Source organism: Phyllostomus hastatus, unplaced genomic scaffold (assembly GCF_019186645.2).
Source record: "Phyllostomus hastatus isolate PE091 unplaced genomic scaffold, TTU_PhHast_1.1 phas_contig_86, whole genome shotgun sequence".
In the NCBI taxonomy this organism is placed as follows: domain Eukaryota; kingdom Metazoa; phylum Chordata; class Mammalia; order Chiroptera; family Phyllostomidae; genus Phyllostomus; species Phyllostomus hastatus.
The window spans coordinates 94,421,592-94,441,172 of record NW_025333977.1 but is presented as its reverse complement, the minus strand read 5'-3'; the positions used below and the strand labels follow the sequence as shown (position 1 = coordinate 94,441,172).

Sequence of the window (19,581 nt, the reverse complement as noted above, 5' to 3'; positions counted from 1 at the left end):
AGCACTTTATCTGCTCTTCCATTCTAAATGAAAGCTTTGCTGGATAGAGCAGTCTTGGATGTAGGTCCTTGCCTTTCATGACTCGGAATACTTCTTTCCAGCCCCTTCTTGCCTGTAAGGTCTCTTCTGAGAAATCAGCTGACAGTCTGACGGGAACTCCTTTGTAGGTTACTGTCCCCTTATCTCTTGCTGCTTCTAGGATTCTCTCCTTCATTTTTACCTTGGCTAATGTAATTATGATGTGCCTTGGTGTGTTTCTTCTTGGGTCCAACTTCTTTGGGGGCTCTCTGAGCTTCCTGGACTTCCTGGAAGTCTATTTCCTTTGCCAGAATGGGGAAGTTCTCCTTTATTATTTGTTCAAATATGTGTTCAATCTGTTGCTTTTCCTATTCCCCTTCTGGTACCCCTATAATTCAGATGTTGGAATGTTTCAAGATGTCCTGGAGGTTCCTAAGCTCTCCTCGTTGTTGTTTTTTTTTTAAATTCTTATTTCTCCATTCTTTCCTGTTTGGTTGTTTTTTTCTTCCTTCTGGTCCACTCTATTGTTTTGAGTCCCAGTTTCCTTCCCATCACTGTTGGTTCTCCGTGCATCTTCCCTCATCTCTTTTATGGTAACCTGCATTTTTTCACGTAATTTGCGCCCAAAAGCAACCAATTCTGTGAGCTTCCTGATCACCAGTGTTTTGAACTGTGCATCTGATAGACTGGCTATCTCTTGGTCGCTCAAAAGTTTGAGTCCTGGGGCACTGATCTGTTCTTCTTTTTGAGACACGTTTCTCTCCCTCTCTCTCTCTCTCTCTCTCTCTCTCTCTCTCTCTCTCTCTCTCTCTTCTTGGTCTGGTTGCTCCTGTTATGGTGAGGGGCAGAGCCTTAGGTGTTCACCGGGGCTGGGAGGGTTTGAAATAAAATAAGCAGAGACAGAGAGGAAAAAAGAAAAAAGAAAAAAAAAAAACCCTCTCTTCACTTAAGGAAAATGTTTTTTTAAAGTGAGAAAAGTTTTTTAAAAGAATGTTCCTTAACAGTATCAAATTGCAGCTGGAGGGTTTTTATAAAAGTGAACACAAGTTTCTCTTTACCCCCATGACCCCTCCCTTAATCCCAACTAGATTAAACTGCTAATAACAATTATAATTTATTAATCTTTGCACCCCCCCCCCGAGCACATAGTACAGAGCCTGGCACACATATGTCCTCAACAGATGTGAATTAAAATGAACTAAGACTAGATGTGTAAATAAAGTTACAGAAACAGACATCACTGGGGAATATGCATTTTTCAAAGATAAAGAAGAAATTTATCTTTGTCAAATTTTTGTAATTACATTGGTGACATGTTGAAAAAAATATCCCAATATTAAATTATGGTATTTTTGGAAGTGCCATATCATGCAGACAGGCCAACCCTAAATGAGAATTTGCTACTAATGTTATATTCAAATTGTCTGTCTTCTTTACAATATTTTGCTTATGAACAAACCCTTCTGTAAACTGTGCTATCCATTATGGGTGGCCATGCTAGCCACACACAGCTACCTAAATTTAAATGAATTGAAATTAAATAAAAATAAAATTCAGTTTCTTAGTTGCACCAGTTATAGATTTCAAGTACTCAGTAGTCATATGTACTAGTGGCTACCACGTTGGATAGCACTATTCTAACCCTTCTATACAACTACTCATACACAGGAAGGATAGTTATTTCTAAATCAAAGACTGTACCTAAAAAGTTTTAAAACTAAACTTATATTGAAGTTTTAGTTTTTCCTTAAATTTGTCAAAAACAGGAGAGCAAACAATTTACTTCTGTACCAACTTGATACTAGTCTGAAAAATAGCCTAACATTATATATCCTAACCATTTACATGAACCCAGTTGTAGGCTAACACCCAAAAACTTTGTTTTCATCCTCCAGAATTACTGTCCAACTTTTAAAGTGTAAACTCCAATAAACAGTGATAAGGTTATATAAAGTCTTTGTCTTTCATGAGGATCCTGTAGTTTTTGCTATCTGGGGAAAGATTAGTCCCTATACCACAAGGGCAAAATTCAGCTTGTAGTTTGTTTCCCCTAGTGAAGTCTGCTACAACCCTGTTCCTGAGAGGAGCATTCATAGAAAAACCTTTGAGCAAAGGAGAGGGAAGCATGCTAGACTTCTAAGATACAACATTCCATCAGTGTGATTTCAACAGAAAATCCCTTCCTAATGGTAAGAGCTCCAAAATAATGTCTAGTGATTATCTATTTGACATGCTACTTAAAGAAGTTATGTAGCCCTGGCTGGCATAGCTCAGTGGATTGAGCGCAGACTGGGAACCAAAGTGTCCCAGGTTCGATTCCCAGCCAGGGTACATGCCTGGGTTGAAGGCCATGACCCCCAGCAACTGCACAATGATGTTTCTCTCTCTCTCTCTCTCTCTCTCTCTCTCTGTCTCCCTCCCTTCCCCTCTAAAAATAAAAACAAATAAAATCTTAAAAAAAAAAAAAAAAGAAGTTATATAAATAACACTGTGGGGCCCCTTAACCTCTCTTTGGACCTCTACTTCTCTACTTCCACACCTTGGGCTCTGAAATAAAACAACAATGTTAGAACACACGCACACACACCCAAGTAGTTATGTGAATAAATCTTATATAAACACTACAGATAGGAAGTTCCTCCAAATGCCAGTTTATATTATTTAGCATTATTATAACATCTCAAAACCATTTTTTCTGTAAACAAAGATACAAAAGCAGCAGCAAGCATCATCATAAAAAGCTTTCCCTCCCTACTATAACCACAAACTAGCAATATTTTATCAAGCGATTAACAGTGGTATCTTTATGTATAATAAAATTGAGTGGTTTTCCCTTGTTTCTACAATATAAATGATAGACAGAAATACTTATATTCTAATTTTAATAAAATTAGCATGTACTGTTTTTGTGAGGAAAGACAATTAAGCCACCTTCAATTAGAAAGAAACCTACTCATCTTACAAGAGCTCTGTAAAATACCACTTCTCCCTTTTTCAAAAAAGATTTTATTTATTCATATTTAGAGAAGGGAAGGAGAAAGAGAGGGAGAAAAATATCAATGTGTGGTTACCTCTTGCATGCCCCCCACTGGGGACCTGGCCTACAACCCAGGCATGTGTCCTGACTGGGAATTGAACCCGCAACCCTCTGGTTCACAGTCTGCACTCAATCCACTGAGCTACACCAGCAAGGGCCCACTTCTTCCTATTTTAAAAAAGATTTTATTTATTTTTAGAGAGAGGAAGGGAGAAAACGAGGGAGAGAAACATTGATGTGTGAGAGAAACACGGATCAGTTACCTCATACACACCCCCAATAAGGGGCCAATCAGGGCCATGTGCCCTGACCACGAATTGAACCTGCGACCCTTTAGTTTGCAGAATGATGGCCAACCCACTGACCAACACCAGTCAGGGCAACCACTTCTTCCTTAACTGTTATAATCTAATATGATCTCTACTTCTTCTCTGAGCTCCTAGAACACTAAACATCATTCCCATGCCAGTTTTTAATTCAGTGTTTCTCAATTCCAAATTCATCCTAGATCCATCCTAGAATGGATCTAGGACCTTTAAGGTATTTTTCCTTTGCCAGCTGATATTATGTTAAACTTTATCAGTAGAGGGCGCAGGAGAGACACTGCAAAAGAGGTTTCATTTCCTGGTTTCAATGCTCTTGCTCACCAGGCTCCTTCTCCCAGGCTTCTACAGGGGAAGGTGGCCAGTAGACAGGAGCTTCCCTACTCTCCTTGTAGGAGGTTTTGTAGCACAGCTTTGTGAACAGCTTTCCCTGGCACCCTAGAGGGCAGGTGTCCAGCACAGGTCCGCCAACACAGCATCAGGATGCCTTCTCTGCCATTAACTGATCCACAGTCATACTTTCTCCAACAAGGTCTGGATCTCAACTCCTGGAGGAAGAATGGCTCTTCCCTGTGTGCTCTACCTCAGCCCTGGCGATAGCAGAAGCCTCTATTTCTGCCATTCCCATGTTCTTTAGAATTATATTCACTTCCTACTAGGCAATTCCTAATTATTCCATTCTCCTGTTAGAGTCAATAATTCTTTCCTTGTTCAAATTACTGTGGTTTCTTTCCTGATTGGACCCAGAATGATACGGTCCCATCCATTAATATGACACATACTTCAAACTTTAGTCAGCAGAATTCTAAGTTTACTTCTCTTTCTACAAGATTACAAACTCCTGCCAGGCAAAGAACACCTTTCATACTTTTCTGACATTGACATAACGTTGTTAACACAGAGGTACCAACAAATGTTTAAACACACATTTCAAATGATTCCTACTCTATATGCCTTCATTAGTTTAAGGCCACTATAAACCACACATTTTTCTAATAACCTACTTTATTTCAGAGTTTTTACCTCCAAAAGCATAAATAATTAAGATAACATAAGAATACATTCCTCAGTGTCCCTAGACTATAAGATTTCCAAGTCTGCATGCTTAAACCTCACAGACCTTGTAAGACCTTGTAAGGTAAGAGATAATGAACTGCTTGCACTCACAGGCTGTTCAGGCTACAGGGTCATAATGGGGCTGAGCATGAATGATGCTTATTTTTGCCTAATTCTGAACAATGAGGTAAGAAATTATACCCCAAACAATGTTACAGCCAATGACAAATCATTTACTTACAACCAAATAAGATAATTATGTTGGAATTTTGGAGTGACATGGTTGGTAAGGGCTTTATGGTAAACTCCGTGCTTTTAAAAGCCTAGCAGAAGACCATCTTCAACAAGCACAGTATCAGCACTCAGCTTACCTCCTATGAGGAAAACTGAAGGAGGTTCAAAAGGTCATCCTCATTGGCCCTGAGCCCAATTTGCATTGTTACCTTTTGTTCAAAGGGTACCTCTCCAGCTTATCCCAATAAAATGTAATTAGCTTGTTTAAAATCTGTATAAAGCAGTATTTGCTCTCATCAACCCTCAAAACCAGCCCTCTGTGAAATTATCTCAATAGCAAATTAGAATTGGGAGCCATACCTGAAAGCGCAGAAAATGTGAGAATCAAGAAATTGCCCCAAGTTCAAACACTGAAAAAGTTGCACTATTTTCAAATGCCTTTTAGTAATCTAAAGCAGAGCCACAGAAAGAGTGGTACGTGTAGTACTTACTACCAGTACTCAATGAAACACAAAAACCTAGAAAAAGGATTTAGAAACTGTGATCTGACAGAATAATTTGCTGTTGACTCTAACATATGGGACTTGCATTTTGTATGTCTGGTTTTTCTTTCATCCATTTTATGGTATTTTACAAAAGTGATTATAGTCCATTACAGAAAGTTTCTGAGGTGTTGATCTAAAAGCTTTCCTAAAGGCACTGCACACACATTTCTCCACAGATATATACAAACAGCCAATAAGCACATGAAGAGACATTCAACATGATTAGCCATCAGGGAAATGCAAATTAAGACTATAATGAGACTCTATTTCACATTTCTAGGACAAAGACTGTAAAATCAAAATGACAAAGTAAATTTAGCAAGGACATGAAGACATCAGAATCCCCTGGCTGGCGTAGCTCAGTGGATTGAGTGCAGGCTGTGGACCAAAGTGTCACAGGTTCAATTCCCAGCCAGGGCACATGCCTGGGTTGCAGGCCACAGGCCCCAGCAACCGCACATTGATGTTTTTCTCTCTCTCTTTCTCCCTCCCTTCCCGCTCTAAAAATAAATAAATAAAATCTTTTAAAAAATCAGAATCCTCATACACTGTTGGTGGGACTGCAAAATGGTACAGTAGCTTTGGAATACGACCTGCTCAAAGGTTAAACATGGAGTTATCATATGACTCAGCAATTCCACTCCTATGCACACAACCCAAAAGATATGAAAATAGTCCACACAGAACCTATACACAAATGTTCACAGAAACACTATTCATAACAAAAAATAAAAGAGAGCATTTGAGATCTTGCTCCCTGGCATATGTTGTCAGTTTGGCTCAAATAAACTTGTAAAATTCTCCAAAACCCCTCAAAACAAAAAACAAACAAAAAAGAAAGCAACCCCCAAATTTCCATTAACTGATGAATGGACAAATAAATTCTGATATATCCACACAATGGAATATTATTTGGCCATAAAGAGGAATTACTCATACATGCTACAGTATGGATGAACCTTGAAAACACGGTGCTAAGGAAAACCAGTCACAAAAGACTACATATTATATGAATCCACCTAGATAATCGACTCATATGTCCAGAATTAGACAAACTAGAGACCAAAAACAAATTAGCAGTAACCTGGGACAAGGGGGCACAGTTTAGGATAAAATGAGTGACTGCCATTGCGTGCAAGAGTTCTCTTTGGGGTAACGCAAATATTCTGAAATTAGTGCCGTTGGCTGTACGACCTCACAAATATGGTTTAAATAACACCTAAAAAACATTTAAGGGTAAATTTTATCATACATGTATTATTATATCTCATTTTTTTTTAATTTAAGGAAAAGAAAGAAACCATGGTGGGGCATATGTAGAGACAGAAATCAAGAAGGACTGACAGAGCCCTGACCTGTGTGGCTCAGATGGTTGGGCCCCATCCCATGAAGCAAGGGGTCACCCGTTCAATAGGACACATGCCTGGATTGTAGGCCAGGTCTCCCACTGGGGAGCATGCAAGAAGCAACCGATCAATGTTTCTTTCACACATCAACGTTTTTCTCACTCTCTTTCTCACTCCCTTCCCCTCTCTAAGAATAAATAAAATCTTAAAAAAAAAAAAAAAAAAAGGAGGAGGACTAATGGAAGCAGAGGCAGAGGCAAGGATGTAGAGTTTGCCTCTGGTAAAGAAGATAGATACTAAAGAATATGCTGCAGTCTCCTTGAGTAATTCAAAGAGAAGAGTACTAAAAACTGACTAGAAGAATGGAAGCATCACTGGAACAATCAATCATATGACCTTTTAAACAGGGCTACTCTGGAAGTGACAAAACTATTTATAGGTTTTGCTGTGTTCAGGAAAAGAATCACTTGCATGACTTTACAGCCCTACCACCTACATTTTATGCTGTTGTTCATATCTGAAAAAGGTTGACAGTCATCACTTAAAAAAAAAAAAATCCCTGCTGGCTGGATTATTTATTCTGCTAGTAAAATTTCTATCTGGTAACAGACAGAAAAACATGGGAGTAAAAAATATGTTCTTTTTCCATTTTAAAGAAATTAACGTACGTGGAGGAAAACATTTTAAAAATCATTTGTTTCTGTATTTCTTACCTCTATCATAATACCCAACTTCCAAAACTAACCATGCCTCCCAAAAAAGCTCCCCAGAACTTCTAAGTAACTGCTACCCATGACTCAATCATTGTAACTTATTATCCCCAAATCTGCTTAGTCCCTCAGAGTCTATTCTCCCCACTGCAGGGAGCAACCTTAAAACACATTAAACTTTATCACTTTGGGTCTTAAGATACAGCCATGAATCCTAACTTTTCACTCATCTCTCTGTAGTCTTCCCCTCCACAGACTTCAACTTTTATCCATTTTTTAATTTTCTGTAAATAGCCATCTCGGATCTTCACACATGACCTTCCTGGAATGGTTTCTGTTGAGTGACCAATGATTCCTTTTGCCTGGGACTGAGAGATTTTTCCTGGGGAACATGGACTAAATCAGTCACTCTTTCTGTCCACGACCTTCACCTGTCTAATACTTCAAGTTTTGGTCTAAATACCACTTTCTCAGGAAACCTCTGACATAATTCCTCACTCCCATTCATGCACATTAGTTTATTCCCTTTTGCCTTAGAATTCAACATACTGGATTTGCTTTTTAAATGTCTTCTACATTATAAACTCCACAAGCATGGATCAAGGGAGTACTTTGTTGACATTGTATCACTAGCACCTAGCACTGTGTCTAGTCCATGTGTCTATGAGATGAGTAATTATTGGTTGAATGAATAAATTAACCAATAAAAAGGTTTATCTCTGATGGAATCTTTAGGCTAGGGTAGACCCAGGAAAATTTGAAGATACACTAACTATTCCATTTTATTTAAGGTTTCTATTTTAGAAACCAAAGAATTAAGTGCTTCATTTATCCACCGTATACTCAGGATTTAGACATGAAAAGTCTAAATTCTCACTCGTAAATCTCTATTACAAGTATTCCTCAATCTACAACAGATCATATTCCTACCCAGAAGATGGGATTCTATGCAATGGGAACAGTAAGTACGACGTAGCTCATGAGACAGCAAGGAGATGCGAGGGCATAAGGTAGCAAGAAGTGGGGAATAAGATTACTGAATGGGGTCAGAAAGACATAAATTTTGGGCAATAGGGAACACCTAGAAATTTGAGAGATTTGGTTTTAAGTTATTTTTTTTTAAATTCTCATAGTAAAGCAGTACATGAGGGGGGAGGAGGTAGGAAGAGGTAGAAGTGGGTATAGAGGGGAATAAATGGTAATGAAAAAAAAACACACAGAAAAGCTAGTGTATGAGCATTACAAAAGATAAAACAAAAAAAACTTCAAACCAGAATAAAATATACACTAAAAAACAATCTATAATTCCACTTCCCAGAGGAACCTTTTTGTATTTTCACACTAGAAGCAGGGAAATTTAAAAAACAAAAACAAACAAACAAACAAAAAAAACAACTTAGTAAGTTTCTCCTAATTCAAATATTTATTTAGTGTTTACAGTGTGTCAAATACTGGAGATCAAAGATGCTAAGGTTTAGTTCTCATTTGAGCACAGCACCCCTTGAGTGGGAAAAGAGTTAACACAAGAGCACAGGGCCACTGAGATGAGCTGATAGGGATGAGTGAGTGGAACACAACGGAAAAGAGGGCCCAGAGGTCCTGTATATATGAAGGCAATTAGGCAAAGAAATCAGAATAGGCTTTTAAAGGATGAAAAGGAATCTATCTGCCAGGGAAAGAGAGGAAGGCCTCTGTATTGAAAGGAAACTGTAAAGAAACTCTGTAATCTAAATGTAATCCTTTTTTTTCTTCTCCCCCCTTGGCCTCCACCCAATCGTTACACTAGAAAAGTGAAACAAAGACCAAGCATGAGACTTAGTAAATGTTTCAAAACTGCCTGTAAAGTAGGGAACTGGGAAGCAGGGAACAACAAAAAGATAGAAAATTATAAATAAGCAAATAATAAAATAAAATGTAGTAAGAAATGAGTTCAACAGTGTGAAATTTATATTTCTCCAAAAGGCAATTTAAAAATCAAGGGGTAGAGGTAATAAATATGTTAAAAGTGTTCACCTTGCCCTGCCTGGTGTGGCTCAGTGGATCAACACGGGCCTGGGAACCAAAGGGTTGCTGATTTGACCCCCAGTCAGGGCATGTGCCTGGGCTGCTAAGCCCCCAGTAGCGGGGTGTGCGAGAGGCAACCACACACTAATGTTCTCTTCTCTCCCTCTCTGTCTCCCTCCCTTCTCCTTTCTCTAAAAATAAGTAAATAAAATCTTTAAAAAATATATATTACCTAAGTCCTGACTGGTATGGCTGGGTGGGTTGAGTGTTGTCCTGCAAACTGAAAGGCAGCCGGTTCAGGCACATGCCTGGGTTGCAGGCCAGGTCCCAGGTTGGGATGCACGCAAGAGGCAACCCATCGATGCTTCTCTCTCTCCCTCTTTCTTCCTTCCTTCCCCTCTCTCTAAAAGTAAATAAAATCTTTTTTTAAAAGAGGTGTTTAGTACAGTTCTAATCACTTTTTCCCCTTGTTGTCAGTGACTAGTCTTTTAAAATATCTTTTAAATTTATTGAGGGTTTCTTTATGATTTAAAGCATAATCTAATTTGGCAAGTGTTCTTTGGAAACTCAAAGAGTATTTTCTGTTTGCAGGGTACTGTGTTATGTATCTGTTAATTAAACTTTATTCAAATTATCTGATTTAAGTTCTTATTAATTATATGATTTCATCCCGATTAATTTCTTAATCTTAATCTGTCAAACACTAAGTGGTAGCACTGTTTCCAAGAAGCCTGTTTTCAAATCAGGAATTTTTGATTCTTCTGTCTGAATACTATCTTCCCTTCATATGTAATGGTTTTGAAGAGGCCTTTCCTGATCAGCCATCTAAAATGGCCTCAACCTAACCCGCTAACTTCTTGCCCTTCTGTATATTTCTCATTTTTTTCAGTCTAATTGTATTTTGATTATGCATGTATGTTTTTCTTTACAGCACTTCCATCTAGAAGTTATTTTTTTTAATTTACTTACTGTTTTGTTATTATTCTATTCAGAGCTTAGAACAAGTAGGTATACAGTGTGTTGGCTGAGTAAAAGTATCAGTTTCTTTTATTTCCAGTGATTTAATTTTTTAAAAAAATTTATAAATTTTAGTTTCATAGCAAATTTGAGCAAAAATAGAGAGTTCCCACATACTTCACGCTCCCTTCTCCTGACCCTCCCCTATCATCATCCTGCAATGTGTGACATGTTTGTTAAAATTGATGAACCAAAAATGACACATCAGTATCAACCAAAGTCTGTAGTTTACATTAGGGTTCACTTTTGGTGTTTCATAGGTTATGGGTGTGGATAAATGTATAATAGCATGCATCCACCATTATGCTATCATAATAGTTTTCCAATATTCCTTGTGCTCAACCTATTTATCCTTCTCCCTTCACTAGAACTCCTGAGAACACTGATGCTTTTACTGTCTCCACAGTTTTGCCTTTTCCAGAATGTCATATACTTGTAATCCTAAGTATGTACCGATTTTTTGAACCATAAGATGCACCTAGGTTTTAGAAGAGGAAAATAGGGGAAAAATTTTTGAAGCAAAAAATGTGGTAAAATATTTAGTAACATAAATAACATAGGCCACCCCCCACCACAGTGAGCAAGGTAAGCTATATTCGAACTGTAAGACTCACTCCCTTTCCCCCCAAAATTTGGGGGGTGCGTCTTATAGTCTGAAAATATTATAACGTTCTCAACTTGACTTCTTTCACTTAGCAATATGCATTTAAGTTTCTTCTGTATCATTTCATGGCTTAACGGTTCATTCCTTTTTAGCATTGAATAATATTATATTGTCCAAGTGTACCACAGTGTTTACCCATTCACCTCCAAAAGGATATATTGGTTGCTTTCACATTTGGCAGTTATAAATTAAGCTGCTGTCAACATTTTTGTTTAGATTTTGTGTGGGCACACATTTTCAGCTGATTTGAGTAAATACAAAGAACTACGATTGCTGGATTGTATAGTAAGAGTATATTTAGTTTTATAAGAAACTGCTGCCCTGGCTGGCGTAGCTCAGTGGATTGAGCGCGGGCTGGGAACTAAAGTGTCCCAGGTTCGATTCCCAGTCAGGGTACATTCCTGGGTTACAGGCCATAACCCCCAGCAACCACACATTGATGGCACGCGCTCTCTCTCTCTCTCTCTCTCTCTCTCTCTCCCCCCCCCTCCCTCCCCTCTCTAAAGATAAATAAAGTCTTTGGAGAAAAAAAAAAAGAAACTGCTAAATTGTATTTCAAAGGGTAAAATAGTTAACTTTGCTTTCTCATCAACAGTGAATGTAAGTTCCTATTGCTAAACATCCTTACCAGCCATGTGATGCTGTCAAGTGTTTTCAATGTCAGCCATTCTAGTAAGTGTGCAGTGGTATCTCATTGCTTTAATTTTTAATTCCCCACTGATGAATGATGTTAAGCCTCTTTTTGAACGTTTCTTTGCCATCTGTAGTATATGTCATCTTTGGTGAGTTATTTCTTTGGATCTTTTGCTCATTTTTCATTGGGTTGTTCATTTTCTTATTGTTAAGTTTTAAGAGTTCTTTGTATATTTTGAGTAACCATTCTTTATAAAATCAGATATTTCTTCTGAAAATATTTTCTCCCCATCTGTGGTTTATGTCTTGTTCTCTTGATTTCAATGATTTTTATCATGTGTTTCATACAGCATTATTTGATACATGTGTAAGTTCTATACTGCTCAAGATTTTCATTATGATCCTACCTCGTCAATAAAAATTAGTCCTTTAACTTTTTAACCTTGTACTTAATTGTAAATTCCTCTCCATACTTTTATTCACTTATTTACTATCCAACTTTGTTCTTCCATGTTATTTTGTTTTAGTTGTGTCTTTTTTTAATGTGTACTTTATTTTTGTTTTAATCCAAAATGAATGTTAAAACATTTGTATGCATTGCTAAAATAAATTCTGTTGGGTGTATTTCTGTCATTTTATTTAATGCTTACTGTTTTTTAAGGACTGATCAGTACTTAACTGATGTAAAATATACATAACATAAAATTACCATCTTAACCATTTTTAAGTATAGTTTTTTGGCATTAAGCACATTTACATGTTTTACAACCATTATCAACAGCCATCTCCAGGACTTTCTCATCTCTTCCAAGTTAACATCTATACCTATTAAGCACTAACTCCCTATTCCTTCATAATGCAGCCCCTAGTTCTTCCATGTTGTAGCATGAATTACTTACCTCATTTCTTTTTAAGGCTAGATAATATTCCACTGTACGTATATACTACATTTTGTTTATCCAGTTATCTCATGTTTTCTGTTTTATAAATTACTTGGTTTGCTTTTATCTCAAATATTTGTAAATGTATACATCATTCTTAAAGTACATTAATTTATAGTTTAAATGAATGCAAGTATGTATCTAAATTTTTAAAAAGTAAATTTTTCTGATTTGTCAACCAGAAAAAGAAAATTTTATTTTGACTACCCAAATATCTAAGACTTGTTATTTCCCCCACTAACCCATCCTAGGTTTATTTCCCCTTCCCTCTCTATGACCTCAGAAGCTCAGGACCTCAGAAGATTGTTAGTGTACTTTTGGTACATGTCATGCTTTGAACTTCATCTTTTTTCAAGACATCCTGGTAATTACATTCAGTGTTAACATAAATTATTTAGAAGCACTTGAGATCTTGTAACTGTCATAAGTTTGGTTCAAATAAACTCATAAAAATTCTCAAAAAAATTATTTAAACATTATTGAGATGGATTCAGTGCTCATTGCCATTTTTCTCAATCTTAACTCTTTAAATTGATTCATTTACATCAGCTAGCATACACGTTTAGATAATTTTAAAAAAAAAGACTGACTTACTTTTTAGAGAGGGAGAAGGGAGGGAGAAAAAGAGGGTAATATCAATCCGTTGCCTCTCACAGGTGCCCCAACTGGGGATGGAACCCGCAACCCAGGCATGTGACCTGACCAGGAATCAAACTGCCGACCTTTCACTTTGCAGGACAATGACCAACCAACTGAGCCACACCATCACAGCCTAAACACCTCTTGAGTCAACAAGAAAATCAACCTAGAACTACCAATTACTTGTTTGGTGACTATAAGAATATCATTCTTGTAAATTAGAATGCAGCCAAAGCTGTACTTAGAGGTAAATTAACAGCACTAAATGGCTTCATTATTTTTTTTAAAAAATCTAAGAATTTGAATTTTTAAAAAGGTGTAACAAAAATAATGAAAAAAGCATGAAGAGCAAAATAAAGAGAATGGAAATCAGGGAAACCAACAGAATAAATCTCAAAGCTAGTTATAAAAATATAAATCAAGAAAAATAATAAAATCACTAATAAAAGATAGAAATACCGGGTTTTAATAAGAACAAATAATATACATCTATATTAAAAAATTGAAAATTTTAAAATAATGTACCATCTTTGGAAAAAATTATCAAAACTCATGATTAAGATTCTCAAAAGACTATAGAAATAACTGCAGAAGTCCTGTATACTCTTATTAAACTAAATTTCTAGGAGATTCTCTATCCTTTCAATAAATTCTGTACATTGACTAACATGAGTGGGATTTTGGTTCCTCATATGCCTTTGATTACCACCAAATTTATTATACATCCTTATCAGTAGTTAAAAGAAGAAAAACTTTATCATTTCCTAAATAAGTGTTAAAAATCTTTTTGATAAAATTCAGAAGTCATTCCTATGTTTTGTGACACAGGAACAGAAAAAAATAATAAAGAATCTCTCTCTAAAACTAATGGCTGTCATTATTGTTAACTGTAAGAACACCAGAGATATTCCAAGACAATCTATTTTATTTAACCATGTCTTTGAGATTCTGCCCAATGTAATAAAGACATAAAACAGAAATAAAGTACTTCCGGACAAGATGGAGGTATAGGCAGACACACTGTGCCTCCTCGCACAACCAAATTAAGGACAACAATTTAGAAAAAAAAAACAAAACACAACAACAACTAGAACTGACAGAAAATTGAACTGTACGGAAGTCTGACAACCAAGGAATTAGAAGTTAGAAGAGTACATCATCACCAAGCCCTGATTATATGAAATGTTAAAGGGATTTATCTAAGAAAAAAGAAGATAAAAAACATGTATAGTAAAATGACAGCAAACTCACAATTAATAACCACATCTAAAGCAAAACCAAAAGCTAGGCAAACAACTAGAACAGGAGCAGAACCACAGAAATGGAGATCACATGGAGGGTTAGCAACAGGGGAGTGGGAGGAGGAGAGAGGGGGAAAAGGTACAGAGAATAAGCAGCATAAATGGTAGGTAGAAATTAGACAGGGGGAGGGCAAGAACAGTATGGGAAATGGAGAAGTTAAAGAATTTATGACACATGGACATGAACTAAAGGGGGGAATGTGGGTGGGAGAGGTGCGGAGGGGAATGAAGGGGGGAAAATGGGACAACTGTAATAGCATAATCAATAAAATAAAAATAAATAAATATAGTGCTATTGGAAAGAAGGCAAGTTATTATTATTTTCACAGACAGTAAGTCAGGAAAAGAAAATAAAATTTTATTGAAGTCCAGGAAAATAATAAAGATAACAGTAAACACAAATATATATATTGTGTCTATGTACTTTTTGAAATAAAATCAGATTCACATTTCTAGTGATAGTACACATCAAACCTCTCTGAAGGGTCAATTTAAGACTTTTAAATGCCATACCTTTTCAACCAGTAATTCCACTTCTTCAAAAATATTCTAAAGTTGTAATCAGGAATATTCACCACAGCATTGTTTATATAAAATACTGGAAAAATGCCCTGGCTTTGTGGCTCAGTGGATTGTGTGCCCACCTGCGAACCAAAGGGTCACAGCTTCAATTCCCAGTCAGGGCACATGCCTGGGTTGCAGACCAGGTCCCCAAGAGGGGGAACACAAGATGCAACCACCCATTGATATTTCTGTCCCCCTTTTTCCCTCTCTATAAAAATAAATAAAAACCTTTTAAAAAATAAGTTACATATTCAGCAATAGGAAAATAATAAAACTAAGGCACAGCTTTATAACAGTATGTTACGTAAACATTTAAAAATTATTTTAAAAGAGAATTCTTAAGAATAACAAAGAAAAATGTTCAAGATTTAATGTTAAGTAAAAGAGTAAGATAGCAAATTATACAGAATATGATTCCAATTTTATAAAAGCAAACTATGTATATATATATATATACAGAAAAAAAGTCCTAGCAGGTGACATACCAAAATATCAACAGTAGTTATCCATAGGTAATGAAATGAGTATTTAAAAAAAAGTTTAGGAAAAATTTACAACAGAGATACTTTATCAAACATCTGGCTATACTTCTACTATTATATCTGCCAATGTAATGTCTTACTAATAATTTGATCTCTGAAGCAACTGAAACTTTTGTCTAAATACTTTAGCCCATCTCTTAGTGCTTATGTGTTTATTGTATAACAATTTTGCTTCATTCTCAAGTCTGTAAATTACTAAATAATCTTAAAATTAAAACAGAAATTTCTAAAAGCCAAGATATTACATTTTAAAATACACCTTACTCTTATGAAATAAATGCAAACTAAAACCTATCTTTCCAGAGCCTTTTAAACATTTACATAAAGAAGTATAAAAGTATCCTGTACATATATGTATGTATGTGGTTAACTGTTTGTTTTTTAATTTTTAGAGAGAGGGGAGAGACAAAGAAGGAGAGAAGCATCAGTGTGTTGTTGCATCTTGCACGCCCCCTGCTGGGGACCTGGTCTGCAACCCAGGCATGTGCATTGACTGGGAATTAAACTGGCAACCTTCCAGTTTGCAGGCCAGAGCTCATCCACACCAGCCAGGGTCATGCAGATGAGTTTCAACAAACACTACTGAGTATTCTTACACCTCCCTCTTAGATTAATTTAAGCTGGCAAAAACTGAGAAATTCGTTTCCAGATAAATAACTCATGTTTTTAGCACATTACAAATTAAGGTTATAGATCAACATGTTAAGAATATCTTTTTTAAAAAGCTGATTTTAGAGAGAGAGAAAGGAAGAAAAAGAAACACTGATTTGTTGTTCCACTTATTCGTGCATTCATTGGATGCTACTAGTATGTATCCTGACAGGAGATCCAACCCACAACCTTGGTGTATGCTCTAACCAATTGAGATACCTAGCAAGGGCCAAGAATATCAAAATCATAGTGGAAATCAGGCAAGACTCCCAAAGAAAGCTATACTGAGATTTGAAGGATGAGGATAAACTAAGTAGGTGACAAGAGACAGGTCAAAAGGAGTATTTTTTTTTCCTTTTCAGATGTGATGCTTACAGTAAAGCCATTACAATATTACTTTCCGAATCCTTATAATTTGGCTAATTTTCACACTAACCTCAAACTCCTAAAAAATTTTTATATCTATATTTATTTTAGTAGCCAAACTATTTTATATTTTTAAAACTCTCTGCCTTGGCCCTGCGTCTCAGTTGGAGTGCCTTCCAGTACACCAGAGGGTTGTGTGTTCGATTCCGATCAGGGCACATACCTAGGTTGTAGGCTCCATTCCCCTCCCCAGGCGTGTATGGGAGGCAACCCATCAATGATGTTTCTTTCTCTCTCCCTCCCTTCTTCTCTCTCTAACATTAATTTCAGAAACAAAAACATGTTAAAGAGAGAATCTTACGAGCAGAAAGGAGAGAGTTACCTGCAAAGGGGTTCCCATCAGACAGTCAGCTGATTTCTCAAAAGAAACCTTGCAGGCAAGAAGGGACTGGAAAGAAGTATTCAAAAGTCATGAAAGGCAAGGGCCTACAGCCAAGATGACTCTATCCAGCAAAGCTATCATTTAGAATACAAGGGCAGATAAAGTGCTTCCCAGATAAGGTCAAGTTAAAGGAGTTCATCATTACCAAGCCCTTATTATATGAAATGTTAAAGGGACTTATCTAAGAAAAAGACAAAAAATATGAACAGTAAAATGACAACAAATTCCCAACTATCAACTGAACCTAAAAAACCAAAAATAAGAACTAAACAAACAACTAAAACAGGAATAGAATCACAGAAATGGAAATCACATGGAGGTTTATCACAGCGGAGGGAATAGGGGTGGGGGAAGAATGGTACAGGGAATAAGAAGTGTAATTGGTAGGTACAAAATAGACAGGGAAAGAAGAATAGTATAGGAAATGGAGAAGCCAAAGAACCTATAGGTATAACCCATGGACATGTAAAGGGGCGGGGATGCTGGAGGGAAGGGAATGCAGGGCTGAGGGGAATAAAAGGAAGGAAAAAATGGGACAGCTATAATAGCATAATCAAGAAAATGTATTAAATAAATAAATATTTTATAGGAGATTTTTATAGGTATTGGGCAACTGTAATAGCATAATCAATAAAATATACTTTAAAAAATGAAAACCTTGGGAAATTTTTAAAAAAGAAAAAAACATGTCCTCAGGTGAGACTAAGAAAAAAAGAATAAACTCTCTTACTTGCCCTACTCAAGAACAAAAAAATGTCCAGGACTAAGATTAAAATACAACTATTAAAAGTACAAGACAATATAGAGGAATTGTTTTTTGATAAAGGGGAAACGAGACAGTTCTTAAACAGAAGGCAAAGGATTAATATGTACCATGTATAGAGAGCATCTACAATTCAGTAAGTATAGATAGCCTTAAAAAAAAAACCTTTAATTATTTTATAGAGGGAGGGGGAGGAAGGAGGAAAGAGAGAGACAAACATTGATGTGCAAGAAAAAACATCAATCAGCTGCCTCCTACACATCCCCAACTAGGGACCAGCCTGCGCTCAACCAACTGAATCACAGTAGCAACGGTTCGACAGCCTTTTAGGAAGGCTATTTGGCATCTACTGAAATTGAAATGTACATTTAAGAATGTATTAAGAATGTACATTAAGAATGTACATTTTTTTAATGGAAATACTTGCATACATACGCATGTGCACAAAGTTGTAAGAAGTTCATTATGGCTTTAGTTTTAGTTGCTCAAAACTGAAACTAACATAAATGACCACGAGTAATTAAGGTACAACAATACAATGGAATATCCCATGAGTGGTGAAAGATGAGTTTATAACTATCTGTATTGATATGAAAAAGAATGCAAATTAACCAATTTTTAATTTTAAAAAGTAAGGTAAAAAATACACACGGTACTTATTTCTAATTGCATAGATAAAATTAACAGTGCGTACCTCTAAGGAATGGGTCTAGAAAATGAGGAAAGACTAATAATGTTCACTTTTTACTTTAAATAACTAACTTGCTTGAACCTTTTAGAATAAGCATGTTCCTTTTTTCAATTTTAATTTTAAAATAAAAGAAAAAAACACTGACAGTTATCCTTGAGGGCCGAAAATAGAGTTATTTTTGTCCTGTTCCTTAATAATTTTCATTACTTGCCAAATTTTCTATGAGAAATTATGCCTATTTTAAAAATATGAGTAGCCTACATTAAAAAAAAAAAAACAAACCTGTATTTTATTCCAGTGGTGAAACTAATTTTTTTCCCTGAAAAAAATAATTAACAGTTATGGTCTCAGAAACTTGGTCCTGAGATTCCAAGCCTTCTCAGAAAGTAGTCTTAAATCTAAGTTTGGGAGTAGGACATTTGCTGTAGAAGCAATTAAATATAAAACTCATTTTAGAATGGAGTATTAACTAACCTTTATTAACTAACATTTATTTATTAAGCATGCATTTACTAAGTACTTCACCTGCATTATCTCATTGCTCTAAAAAGCCCTATGAAATCTGTATTATATCATTATTACTCTTCCCATTTTACAGATTTAAAAAAAAAAAATCAGGCCTTGAAAAGAATGTATATCTTGGCCAAGATCAAGTAGGAAGAACCACGATTTAAACCCAGGTCCCCAGCTCTTAACCACCTGATACACATGGAATATGTAAGTACTAATGAACCTCAGAGATGATAAACTAAAACTCAAATCCTCATGAGTGTCCAGAATGACTGTTAATTAGGTTAGTGATCCTAAAATGAAGAAGTAGGAAAACTCAATTCTGATCACAGAAGAAAACAATCAGTATTTTTTCAAGATATCAGGAGTTATTTTTTCCTTCTCTTTCTGTTTCTACCAAGGTACAAGAAAGATACAAGGGGACGACTCAGATGTAAAACACCACCTTCTCTCTGATTAGTCGGGAAGTAGGCCTTCGAAAAATTGATCAGAACGCTGAAGCTTTAAACAGGGCCCAGTTTCAAATGTTCATCAAAAGTATAAAATCCAGAAAGCCAAAAGAAACTTTACGCTTATTAGAATAA

General features: G+C 36.1%; 1 protein-coding gene across 3 annotated transcripts in view; it reads right to left on the bottom strand.

Moving 5' to 3' along the window:
- PAK2 (p21 (RAC1) activated kinase 2) overlaps positions 1 to 19,581 on the bottom strand; it is a 91,093-nt gene that overhangs the window by 69,138 nt on the left and 2,374 nt on the right. Inside the window, exon 2 of one of the 3 annotated variants that reach the window (XM_045851066.1) lies at positions 14,982 to 15,112. The exons of the other annotated variants lie outside the window; for them this stretch is intronic. The gene's annotated coding sequence lies outside the window, so the exon portion shown is untranslated. The remainder of the gene's footprint in view (positions 1 to 14,981; positions 15,113 to 19,581) is intronic. 3 annotated transcript variants of the gene reach the window in all.